Raw genomic sequence first — 12,093 nt, forward strand, 5'->3', positions numbered from 1 at the left:
GTTGTCTCAGAAAACCCCCTTTTTAGTATTTCCTTGAGCTGAGTGGGGAAGTGGTAGCAGCAGTTATCAGGTAGTTAAAACACAACTGGCCTATGCTACAATGCAGTTGTGCAATGTAGGGTGTACACAGACTCTCTTAGCCTCCCCCTTCCATCAAAGTTTTGATGTTTGGTCATGATTTTTCACATCTTTCTGCCATTAAATCATTTAATAAAAATAGTTAACAGTGTTAACATTTTAAACATCAGTAACTAATTATGATGTATACAGGAAAATAGAAAATTCTTTCTTTGGGCATAAGCATAAATATATTTACAGTTATTCACAGAGTCTGCTTAATTCTTTAACTGTCATTTAGGTTGCAATCGCATGCCCACTGAAGTACTGGCTTCTGAGTAGACCTGTATAGGATTGCTCTGTTAACTAGCTTGTCAGCCAGACTGAACTAATGCTAGCTGGCGACATTTGTTTCTTCCTTTGCAGGAAGAAATGAATTGGTAAAAAAAAAAAATGCAGCACAGAATTAAGAGAAGCATTTATTCATATAAACATTATGAAACCATTACATTTTTTCAAAATTGCTCAATGATATGAAAAAACCCATAAAATGCCTGCTAGTAGTTTGCTCTGGCTTCACCCTGAATGAGCTTGTCCCTTTAAAGAAACTGTTAGCAGATTTTTCCAGAGGTTCCTGCAGAGTGAAACCTTCAGAGCCTTTGTACAGCCCAAGTGAAGCAACTGCAAACTGGTTCCTTCTAGAGGCTGGGGGGAAACAGCTGGTGCAGGCAAGCTGTATAAACTCATAGGCAATTTAGTCAGCAGCGGTAGTGAAATAAGAATCCTCCACAGAAGGAAAGAACTTGACGGCCTTACCAAAAGAAAAGCATGCAGTAACAAACTGTAAAGTGTTTGGTGCTAATTATAGAGTAGAATCAATTAGATACATTGAAGCTGATTTTATAGTGCCGTTTCAGCTGATGAAAGCAGACCCAAGCTGCTCTCCCTGCATTTACTATTTAAACTTCTATAATCTCTATGCACTTCTTTATTAGAAGATATGTTTGTTCAGCCTAGTACTAGACTAACAGGGCTTCTCTGGCAGCCCTTTAGATGCTGTGCTGACACTCTTTGCCCCTTGCAATTTCCTTTTCACCCTGCTCCATCGTGCAAGAGGCCCTAACCCAATCCTGTTGAGCTCTGCATGGGTTCAGAAAGAGAATTTATATAGTAACACCACTGGCTAATGATGAACCCAAACTGAAAGAAAGGCTTAATGCCCAACACCGTCTTATGATCAGCTGTTTTAGAAGAGAAGAACACAGCATTAGTTGGACAGTGTAGGTTTAAGAAAGTTTAGCTTTAAAGGCCCTAAGTTGTCATTTAGAAAGAAAGTTACATGAGGATGGGGGAAAATAAGCATATTTATTTAGAAGCATTCAGTAGGTTTAAGATCACAACAGACCAGAGCTGATACAGGGGTGCCTCGGGTTACAGACGCTTCAGGTTACGGACTCTGCTAACCCGGAAATAGTACCTCGGGTTAAGAACTTTGCTTCAGGATGAGAACAGAAATCGCGGGGCGGCGGTGCGCTGGCAGCGGGAGGCCCCATTAGCTAAAGTGGTGCTTCAGGTTAAGAACAGTTTCAGGTTAAGAACGGACCTCCAGAACGAATTAAGTTCTTAACTCAAGGTACCACTGTAAATATAAAATTAAAATATTTCAATATTTATCTGCCCTGGTCTTTTGTGATCTTAAACCTTCTGAATAAATATGCTTATTTTTTCCATTGTGTGTGTGTACATATATATGTATGTATATATATGTATATATGTGTTAAATAATCTGGATGTAAGTGTGGGAGAACTAGTCTCATGAGCCAACATGCTTAGGTCTAATTAATGCATAAAGGGGTTAACACTAAGGCTAAATTGGATGCTCCAGCTTAGACATATGGCTTTCACAAGCCACTTCTGAGTTGCTATACCAAACGTTAAGAACTTCCACTTCTGTAACTGAGCTAAATTTTACTGCCTGTGCAACTTTTTCTGAAGCACGAGAATCTGACAATTGTAAAGTTTATAAGTAAAGCATTTTAAATTTTCCAAATGTGTGGGTTTTTTTCTATGTAAGAGAGAAACTTCGAAAGGAGCTAGGAAGGGCTTATTTTAAAGGTTCCTACCTGGAAGGCCTTTTCCATCTGGCCTGGGAGAGCAGGCCCTGGACGCATTCCAGCTACAAAAAGCTGGAAGAAACTGTTGGGTTGGGGCACTATCTAGGGGCTCCTGTTGAAGGTTCTTTTATTGGTTTTATTGCCCCAACTGTTTAACATGTCTTACATTTGTTTTTAAAATGGCTCTTAATCTGTGGGTTTTAAAATTTTGGTTTTCTTTTCTTTTTGTTTAAAGTAAAAGGGCATAGGATGTGCCTGGGGAGGAGTGGGGGAAAGCATGGGGGTGGGAATCACAGTGGCTCAGGGTAGGAGAAGGTAAGGTGTGGGAGGTGGGGCAGGCCGGGTAAGGGGTAAATGACACAGGCAGTTGGTTATTTTGCTACATGCCAGACCCTCTTCTAACATGGGGAATTGGGTTTGTGCCAGCCCTTGATCTGCAGCTGCTGGTGCTGAATGCCAGGTTGGCATGGAATAAGACCTCGCTCATCTACGATTTGATTATGGATGTGGAGGCCGATCTGGTCTGTATCACGGAGACATGGCCATTGGCATAATCGCCCCTGAGTGCCCTCTCCTGCTTCATGAAAGTGAAAGTCCTTATGCAGGGCTTCTCATGATTGGGCACATTAGGCAAATCCTGCCCAATTACCTATTTGGGAAATGGTAATTCCGTATTACAGCAACCCCAAAGCCCAAGTCCTGCAAACAGTCCAAATCAAAGGGATCTCATAACATCAAAACTACTGAGAGATTGTGAGCAACTATCAGGGCCACACTCCCTCTGTAGAAGATAATCTATTATGACAATTAAAGAATTACCAACTATACTATGAATGAAGGTTGAGATACTTCTAAAAAACCCTCAAGGAGTGCCTGGATATAAATAGTCAGGATATTTTCCTTTGCATAGTCAACATGGAAGCCAAGCTGTATATGAAGTTTCTTGATTGTACAATACTACTACAAACACTGTAAGATAAAATACCTGTAATGATGTATTTAGAATACTTTCTTGTGTAAGTTAAAAGAATGAAATCGAAGGCAAGAAAACAAAAGTTGTAATGCATCCTCACTCTCTAGTTTGTGTTCAATAAAAACTAGAAAAATGTATGTGACAACCTGATGCTTATCTCATGTAGTACAAGGACAGCTTTATGATAAAACTCAGGCGGGGGGACTACTTGAGAAGAGTCATCATTCCTATGACCTTGACACTCAAGTTGGTCTAACAACTTATATACAATTTAGTGACGTGTGAGAACAGATGATGGTGCAATGCATAGAAATGGCAACATTTAAAATTCATAGTAGCACAAGGCCATTACTTTTCCCACTGGGCCACTTGAACTTTAATACTGTCTGACCTGGTTGGCCAATACTTTCTAACAGTAGACAGAGGGAAATTGCCAGCAGAAGATAAGGCTCAAATGATTTTTCATTTAAAAACATTAACAAGATACTGTAAAATTGAGGGATCTGTTCTTCCTGAAGAAACTTCATTCTCCCATTGCCCATGTCTTTTCTTATGATTGAGTGCATTTTAAATCTGAAGCTTTTAAAAATTACATTTAAATATGAAGAATAAATACAATGCTATGGATCCACAAGGCTGTGCTAATGACTTGAGGCAGTTATTTGTCTGAAAATATATGAAAGCATTTGCACTTCTTTTTTTTTAATGTTCTCAACCACTTTGGAAGATTTAATGGCATTCCGTATGAGAATTATATTCATTCATGTGATAGTGAATATCTGGACACTATACTAAATATGTAGTTTTTAGAGAGAAGAAAGAACTAGACTTATTTGTCCCTTCATTACACACTTCCTAGGAAGGTCTTTAGAGGGGTGTATGGCATTTCTGCTCATGGATACGTAACCCTGTAAAACTGAATCAGGTGCAAAGTTTGTATTCCAAGCTATAAAGATTCATAAGCAACTTTCACTCATTTTGTTTTAATTTTGGCACAGTCTTGTGTAAATTTGTCACAATGGTGAATGTATCATTATTGGGCTCTCTTGTTTGTTTAGATTCTTTCCTCCTCATCATATGGAATCAAATATTTGTTTGGGGGATTTGAAAGTCTGTGTACTATTAATATATGTGAGCTTGAGAATAAAAACAATGTTGACTTCACAAAGCTTTAAGTAGGAGCGAACATGTAAGAAAGGTGTTTTCATGTGCAATTAATATGCAACAACTGAAACCTGAACCAAACATCCAGCCACTATAGCAGTGTAACTGTTAACTAAAATATAAGGGTTCTACCTGCAGTGATTAAAAAAAAAAGTCCCCTCATTCTGCTGAGAGGCATGAACTTTGAGTTAAGGGGGGGTTGCTTAGAAAGAGGAAGAGTAATGTGGCACATCAACATTATTAAGCATTATTTGATTTCTTACCTGCCCTTTACCAATGTGGCTGTTCCAGATACAACTTTACTCATACTGTATCACTGGGAGGAGAGTGCTTCTAAAAATGGGCAGGGCTTATTCAATAGTTGGAGGTTTATCTGCTTCTCAGTGGATGATACATGGCACCACTACATAATGTAACCAGTAAATAACATCTGCCACGCGTAGCCATATCAACAATACATTCAGTCATATCATAATTTCAAACAGCTAGTCAACTAAATCATGCGATAAAAAGCTGCTCTTAGCTATCAATAATAATAGGATTGGCATCATTGTTACAAAAGGCTTCAGAGGCTGTTTGTTGTGTATCAGTTATGGCAGTGGTTTTCAACCAGTGTGCCATGGCACCCTAGGGTGCCATGGCACCCTAGGGTGCCTTGAATGATGGTCGGGGTGCCGTGGGCAACACTGGCCTCTGTCCTTTTCCTTCTCTTCCACCTCTGATGCCCTCTTGCGTCTCTGCCTCCCAAAGCCTTGCACGACTTGTTTCTTGCAGCAGCCCTGTCTACAAGCTCCCCAGGCGAATGGTGGCTCTGGGGCTGGCTGGGGGGTGCTGGTTGCCAGAAGTTGAGGCAGCCTCTGAATAAGCAATCAAGAATGTGAAGGAGCCCAGCCTGCCAGCCCTTGCTGTTGGGAATGGACAGACAAGTCCATTGAAGACCGGGCAAGCAGGCACTACGCTGGTCTTTCTTGTGCTTGCTGTGTGCAAGGCCTGCCTGGGAGCTGAGCACCCAGTACTGAAGGGGAGTCTTTCCATCATGCAGGCCTCGCAGCACCCACTGATTCCTCCCAAAGTAAAGTGCTGGCCAGTCTGTTTGGCCACTAAGGCTGGGAGCATCCTCTTCTCCCAGGCCCCTGTGGGCAGTGTGAGGAGGTACCTCTCTTTGGGGCAGGGAGGGTGTTTGAAAAAGGTTGAAAGGCTGCCAGATCTGAAAGCAAGGGGTGACATAACTGGGATCCTGAGCCCCACAGGGGTGCCGCAAAAAGAATGTAGTTGGTCAAGGGACCTGTGGACTCAAAAAGGTTGAAAACCACTGAGTTATGGCATTTCTCTGGCTCTCTGCTTTCCTAAATGTAACAAGGCCATGTGGTATTTCCCCCCATATATATTTGTTTAACATAATAGGAAAGTACACCCTTGTAAAAGTATATGTGAAATTCTTACACCAGTATCAGGTGCTTTAATTTGATTCATTTTCCTGTAACACCCCAACTTTTTAAAAAGCTGGGGGGAGGGAATCTCCCACACATGGTGATACCACTTGGTTATAGGTAATATAATCAAATTTAGAAAGTGGTAAATTAAGTGTGTTATTTACAAGCAATTAATTACAAAAAAACAGGCAGGTAGCTTTCATTATGTTGATTACTGTTAATGACATTGGCCTCATGCAGCTACTGTCTTTAGCATTTACATAAACCACGTGTTAAGTGCATGTGGTACTTGACAGCTGTATTCAGGTCATAAATCACACAAAGACCCAAAGTTTTTAATGGTATAATTATACACAGTTTATTCTATAACACTTAGCAGTTTACTAGTTACCTGTGGAAAATGACAGGTTTTGCTGCACAGCCTCAACAAAACTCAAAACAAGTATTTCATTTGCTGTACACAGTCTTGTATTTAACAACTTGCCTGGCAGTCATACATAAATGGCCCAAAATTACGTGCAGGTGAGTGAGTGAACTGGTGACTAAGGAGTAGACTGCCTCATGTCCCTTCTGCCAGCCTACTTGGTTTCCATACTAGCAGCACAGGAAGGAAAGACTCTTATTTCACAGTCAGTATGGAAATATATGGGAGCATAGATCACCCTCTCTTTCTTACTCCAGACTATTGGGTAGAATTGATTAAGGTATTTCTAGCCCACCCCTTCACCAAAAATCATCACAGGCTTGTTTACAACAAAATAAGACACACAATACACAAGAACAATAACTGCAGCTTAACTTAGAAATGGCTTCACCTACCAGTTTCTAAAAACTTGACAAAAAACTGAATTCTTGCCTGGTGTGTAAGTGAATATAAAGTGGTGCCAAAACACACTTTGGTGAGGTCACAATTTACTAGCCTTGTGTCATTACCCCTGCATTCAGCAGTGATCTGGATAAAGTCAGAGATAGGTCTGGGTCATGGCACAGACCCATAGCTGTCAACGTTTCCCCTTTTTAAGGGAAATTTCCTTATTCAGAATAGGATTCCTTGTAAGAAAAGGGAAAAGCTGACAGCTAAGCACAGAGCTGATTGTGGAAGGCAGGGAGACCACTGCACCTGAGGCAGTTGCAGAAGAACTCACAGAGGAACCTCCCAGACCACTAGGGCCTACAGGGCCAGAGACTGGATCGTCACACACACCCTCCCCTGACCAGATGCCTTCCACCACATATTACCAGTCCAGCAGCACTAGGAGTGCAACAGCAGGGAGCCTATGGCCTGCAATCAGGTTGGAGAGAGGCATAAAAGGCCTTGGGTCTGTTCCCAACATTTGTTGGAGCAAGTTGCTCACTTGGAGCTGTCCGTGGTCTAGCAACCTTCGACCAGCCCTGCCACCATCCTTGCTGCTTTCTCCAGGAGTTTCTTATTAGCAGTAGTAGCTCTTGCCAGCCAATTTAGAAAGCTTCGTGAGCCTGTCAGGTGATAATCCAGCAGGAATGGGAAAAACTAGCTTTGCAAAAATTGCCTAGCCTAGACAAATGTTAAAGGTATAAAAGCCATACCCACTCTAAAAATTCAGGAAGCCTTGTATTTCTTGTACAGCACACCCAGTCCTTGGTATAACTATAGTTGGGGAAAAACTTTTGCTCAAGTTTAATTGGATATGAGATGTTGACAGAATGCAGGGAACTAGTCTGACATATCTATGATCAATAAATGAATGGACATGAGCCTAAATCTTTTCAACATAGCAGTTTTTGTTGAGACGTGGCTATCTATGAAAATCCCAGTATGACTGGATATCATGGCTAAGATCACCACGGATAAGATCACTGCTACAGTACATAGTCGAGCTGGGAATGCACATGCTATTGATTATTTTATTAAATTTATTCCTTATTAAAATAATGAATTCAAACAGGGGGAAAAGATAGAGCACCAACGTTAAAATGTAATTTGAAATGGACCCATTGGCAGTTTTAATTTTATTTTTAAGTTTCCCCCACCTCACATTTATATGAATATACCTCTTGGTTTTCTCTTCCATAAGTTGATTTAAATTTGTAATTTCTTAATGTGCGTCACTTGTAGGTTGGTCTATGCATGAAAATTGTAACTTCAGAAAAAGAATTTATGTTTTAAATGAAACTGATGGCTATGTCATGTTAATGTTAGATCATAACTAGCTAAAGAAAGTGGGAGTAGGGACAACAATAAACCATCAATGGAAAATAAGGATAGTTCTGTCCACGAACTTCTTTTTTTTAATTTAAAGCCATGGTCTGCAAGATTTTTCTCAGACTTTTAAAATGAGCAGTCAAACATTTTGCACAAGCAGAACATCCTAGTAGAGGAACAGGGGCAACACATACTTCGTTGATAATAAATTTATCACCAAGAAACACTCCATTTCTCTCACTCTCAAGTTGAGAGTTTGTCAACATTGTGACATGGTGACTTTTTATTAGGAGTAAATGCCACTGTTGGGTATGTGAGTCTGCATAACTATCAACATTTTGGGGTGCAATAAGCCATTTTAAATTTTGTTAACACACCTTATTCCACTAAATAACTATGAATAAATGTATAATCTGTTACCTGGAGAGAGGGAGGAAAAAAAGCAGGAGGTCTCTCTAGCCACCTAATCACCATATCAATGACACATGCCACAACAGAGAGGCACTAGTTTATTTGATTGATCATGGTAGATAAACTCCAAATAACAGAGAAATTAACAAATGCTTGACATTTGCTCAACATCCATTATTCTGACACTGCTTTCAGAATTTCAAAGCCTGGGAGTATGCTTAATCAACATTCATATTCCCAAGTGAGCTACAGGCACCATATTGCGCCCCGCCTTAGTACTGATGAAAACTGCATATTGGCCATTTCCAAAGTGTTCTGGGACTCCACACGGGGCCCCTTCTCTCTTGTTCCTGTTCTGCAGTTTTTCTTTTAAACACTTCCAAGACAAAAGCATCTGCCAGTTTTTCTCTCTGGGGATGTATGCAAAATGAATTTAACAGTTTTAAGGCCAGAGAAACCCTCACATCTAAATTCATTCATAGGACAGAAAAGGGCCTAAGAGGCCTCTCCAGGGACAAAACCCTGCTGAAATTTTCCCCGACAACAGTGGGAGCTTTATAAAATCTAACTCCAGACAATTTCCAATTCAAATGCCCAGCATAGCATGACCTTTGTCAGATCTAAGAGCCCTGGATGCACCCACTTTTTCTTCTTCTAACTAGCACAGACATTAGACAGGGCACTACAGCTAAGCAAGAGGCTCAATATTTGCATGCTCTTCCATTGTGAAAATTTAACAGTGACAGCACTGTGTCGAATTCTTTTCCCTTTAGAACTTTAACTCCATAGGAGGGGCATAGCTGACAGATGACTCTCCAACATATGTGTTATGTACACTGCACAGCTGAGGAACCTTGAATCAATGTCATAGCATCTCAGAGATGACCTACACCTTTCTGCCCATTGTGTGTGTGTGTGTGTGTGTGTGTGTGTGTGTTTGGGGGGGCACAATAGAAATCACCCTACCTTAAAAAAAGACAACAAAGTATTAACAATTTATAGTCATTAGCCTGCATACACAGCAGTTCCACATAAATTGTATAAATGTTCTACACAAAGTAATTTATCAGATATGACACATTGCACATCATATTGTATTATTTAATATGCTTACTAAAATTTCATGGATCAAACGCTACTCTTGAAAGAACACAAAAGGCACTGAAAAATATTTCTTCATCATCCATGATTTATTTTGATTACCTTTTACAGCTACATGATAAAGTGGAACTTGAAAAATTACAAGGTTATGGTTTACACAGCTTTGCTTCATATACTAAACATAACAAACGACTCCATGTCTGGTAGTATTTTACCTGCACTTAGTATTCAGCAATACACAAGAAAACCTCTTAGTTTGGCACTAAATATTTAAATAGTGTGTAACAACAAATATCCTGACTCTTTAAAGACGAGTGAGAGTTTCAGTCTGATTCTATGCATTTATAAACAAGTCCCAGTCAATTCAATAGGATTTACTTCCTAGTAAATTACATATCATAGAATTGTATGGTTGGAAGGGACCTCAAGAGTCATCTAGTCCATGCTAAGATGGCTACAGATTAAAGCTACAGACTAGATCTCCAGTTCACCAATTTTCTTGCAATGTTACATCCAATTAGGCTTAAAAGATTACTTAATAGTCTTTCTATCTAGCTTAAAAATGGTGTAGACAATGTACAAACAGCATATCACTTCAGTACTTGCCTGCTCCCTGCTGTTGTTTCTCATTTACCCATTATTAAACAAAATGGCTTAGATCCAGAGAAGTGCCAGTGGAAGGAGGCTGCCAAAAGTTAAATTGCCTGTCCTCTCCTCTCTCCACCATCCCCTGCCCCCTGCAAAGGCTCCTGAGGGTTGAGGACCACTTTTGGATGGTGTGGATTGGACTGTGGAGCCTGGCACTGAGGGGGGAAATATATGGTCCTCATTCAATAATGTTATATGCTACTGTGCAGTACATCTTTTATGTACCAGGAAAGGTCCTAGAACAGATAATTAAACATGATTTCAGTAAGGTGTTTGACAAAGTCCTCCATAATATTCTTTCAGAGAAGCTGGGAAAATGTGAACTGGATGAGATTTGTAGCTTGGTTTACTGACCAAACTCCAAAAGTGCTCACTTGTGGTTCCTCATCATCCTGGAAAAAAAAGTGGCAAGTAGGATGCCACAGGATCCTGTCCAGTGTACTGTGCTGTCTGGATGTCCTTCCTCTGTCTAGGTGCACAAAGTTGAGCACTCCAGCCACAGCTCACCACTGAGAAAGCTGAAAGGCGGTATGTACTATACAGAGACCCTATCTTTTCCAACAGCTCCCTCGTATTGGGAGTGTTCTCACGCACCGGGCATACTGAAACACCATACAGGTGTGGCACCACAAAAAATTGCCCATGTGACCAATGAAAGAACACCTTTTGATAATGCTATTCAAGTTTTTGAAAGTAAGAGCACCAAAGAAGTTTTGTATAGTGGTGTTTTTTAAAAAAAATATTAAATTTATATACTGTTTTTCATTCGAAGATCTCAGGGTGGTCTGCATAGGAAGAGTTAACAGCTTAACTGTAAAGTACCATTTAGTCCAGATATATATTGAATCTCAATACTGCATTAAGACAGCTAATGAGCCAAATATCCTCTCGATATCTAGCTCATATAGCGCCCTCTAGATGCTGTTGGTTTCCAACTACCATCAGCTCCAAGCCAGCAAGGCAAATGGTCAGGGATAATGGGAATTGAGATTTTAAATATATTAAGCTGCACAGAAATGAAATTATTATTTATTAACAACAACAATGAAGTCCAACAACATCTGAAGGGCCCCACATTGGTTACCCCTGCTATAGAGAAATAAGATGAACCATGGCTCAGTTGTGGAGCATCTGCTCTGCATGCAGAATATTCAAAGTACAGTCTCTAGGTGGGGGTAGGAGAGAGCACTGTCTGAAACCCTGGAGAATCACTGTCAGCAAGTGTAGACAAGTGTTTAGCCAGATGGACCAGTTGTCTGACTCTGTATAAGGCAGCTTCCCATGTTCCTAAGAAGAGCCTTGTTAGATCACACCAAAGAGCTTGTGTTCTCTAGGACTACTATTTTATATTTTATTATTCATGTTGATCATGGCATTCTCACAGGTGACATATAATAGTGGTGGTCTCCCTTATTGTTTGTTCTCTAGAGGTAAACTGCTACTGAATACAGATATTTCATTTTAAGCTATTATAATAGATATGATAGATGTAGAAAAGGGATGAGAAACATGTGGCCCTCCAGATACTGATGGGCTAGAACACCTATTATCCCTGACCGCTGCCCATGCTGGCTGGGGCTATTTCCACTGTTCCTGAGCCCTGGAAGCAGGAAGCTCCCAGCCCATGGGTAGGTAAACTAAGGTCCAGGGGCCAGATCCAGCCCAATCGCCTTCTAAATCTGGCCCACGGACAGTCCGGGAATCAGCGTGTTTTTACATGAGTCCTTTTAATTAAAATGCATTTCTGGGTTATTTGTTATTTATAGGAATTTGTTCATTTTTCTCTCTCCAAAATATAGTCCGGCCTCGCACAAGGTCTGAGGGACAGTAGACTGGCCCCCTGCTGTTAAAGTTGAATGACCCCTTGTGGCGATCCCACACAGGGCCCCCGGACGTTTGACGGTCTATTGACCCTGTGCCGCCACTGCGATTGCCTTTTCCGCTGCCACCACCCTGTATCTCACGGGGACACACGGAGTCCAATCAGTTGTTAACATAAACAAATAATCA

The 12,093-nt window shown here is 40.7% G+C and overlaps 1 protein-coding gene and 1 long non-coding RNA gene across 7 annotated transcripts in view; both read right to left on the minus strand.

Moving 5' to 3' along the window:
- Nucleotides 1-12,093, minus strand: part of CDIN1 (CDAN1 interacting nuclease 1) — a 123,689-nt gene that overhangs the window by 92,845 nt on the left and 18,751 nt on the right. The gene's annotated exons all lie outside the window — the stretch shown is intronic.
- On the minus strand, nt 2,384-8,787 carry LOC310747363. Its single transcript, XR_014540923.1, has 2 exons — nt 6,461-8,787; nt 2,384-6,423 (listed from the first exon to the last, which is right to left on the minus strand). It is a non-coding gene; the product is annotated as an uncharacterized lncRNA (long non-coding RNA).

Source organism: Podarcis filfolensis (genome assembly GCF_964270895.1).
Source record: "Podarcis filfolensis genome assembly, chromosome: 1".
Classification (NCBI taxonomy): Eukaryota; Metazoa; Chordata; class Lepidosauria; order Squamata; family Lacertidae; genus Podarcis; species Podarcis filfolensis.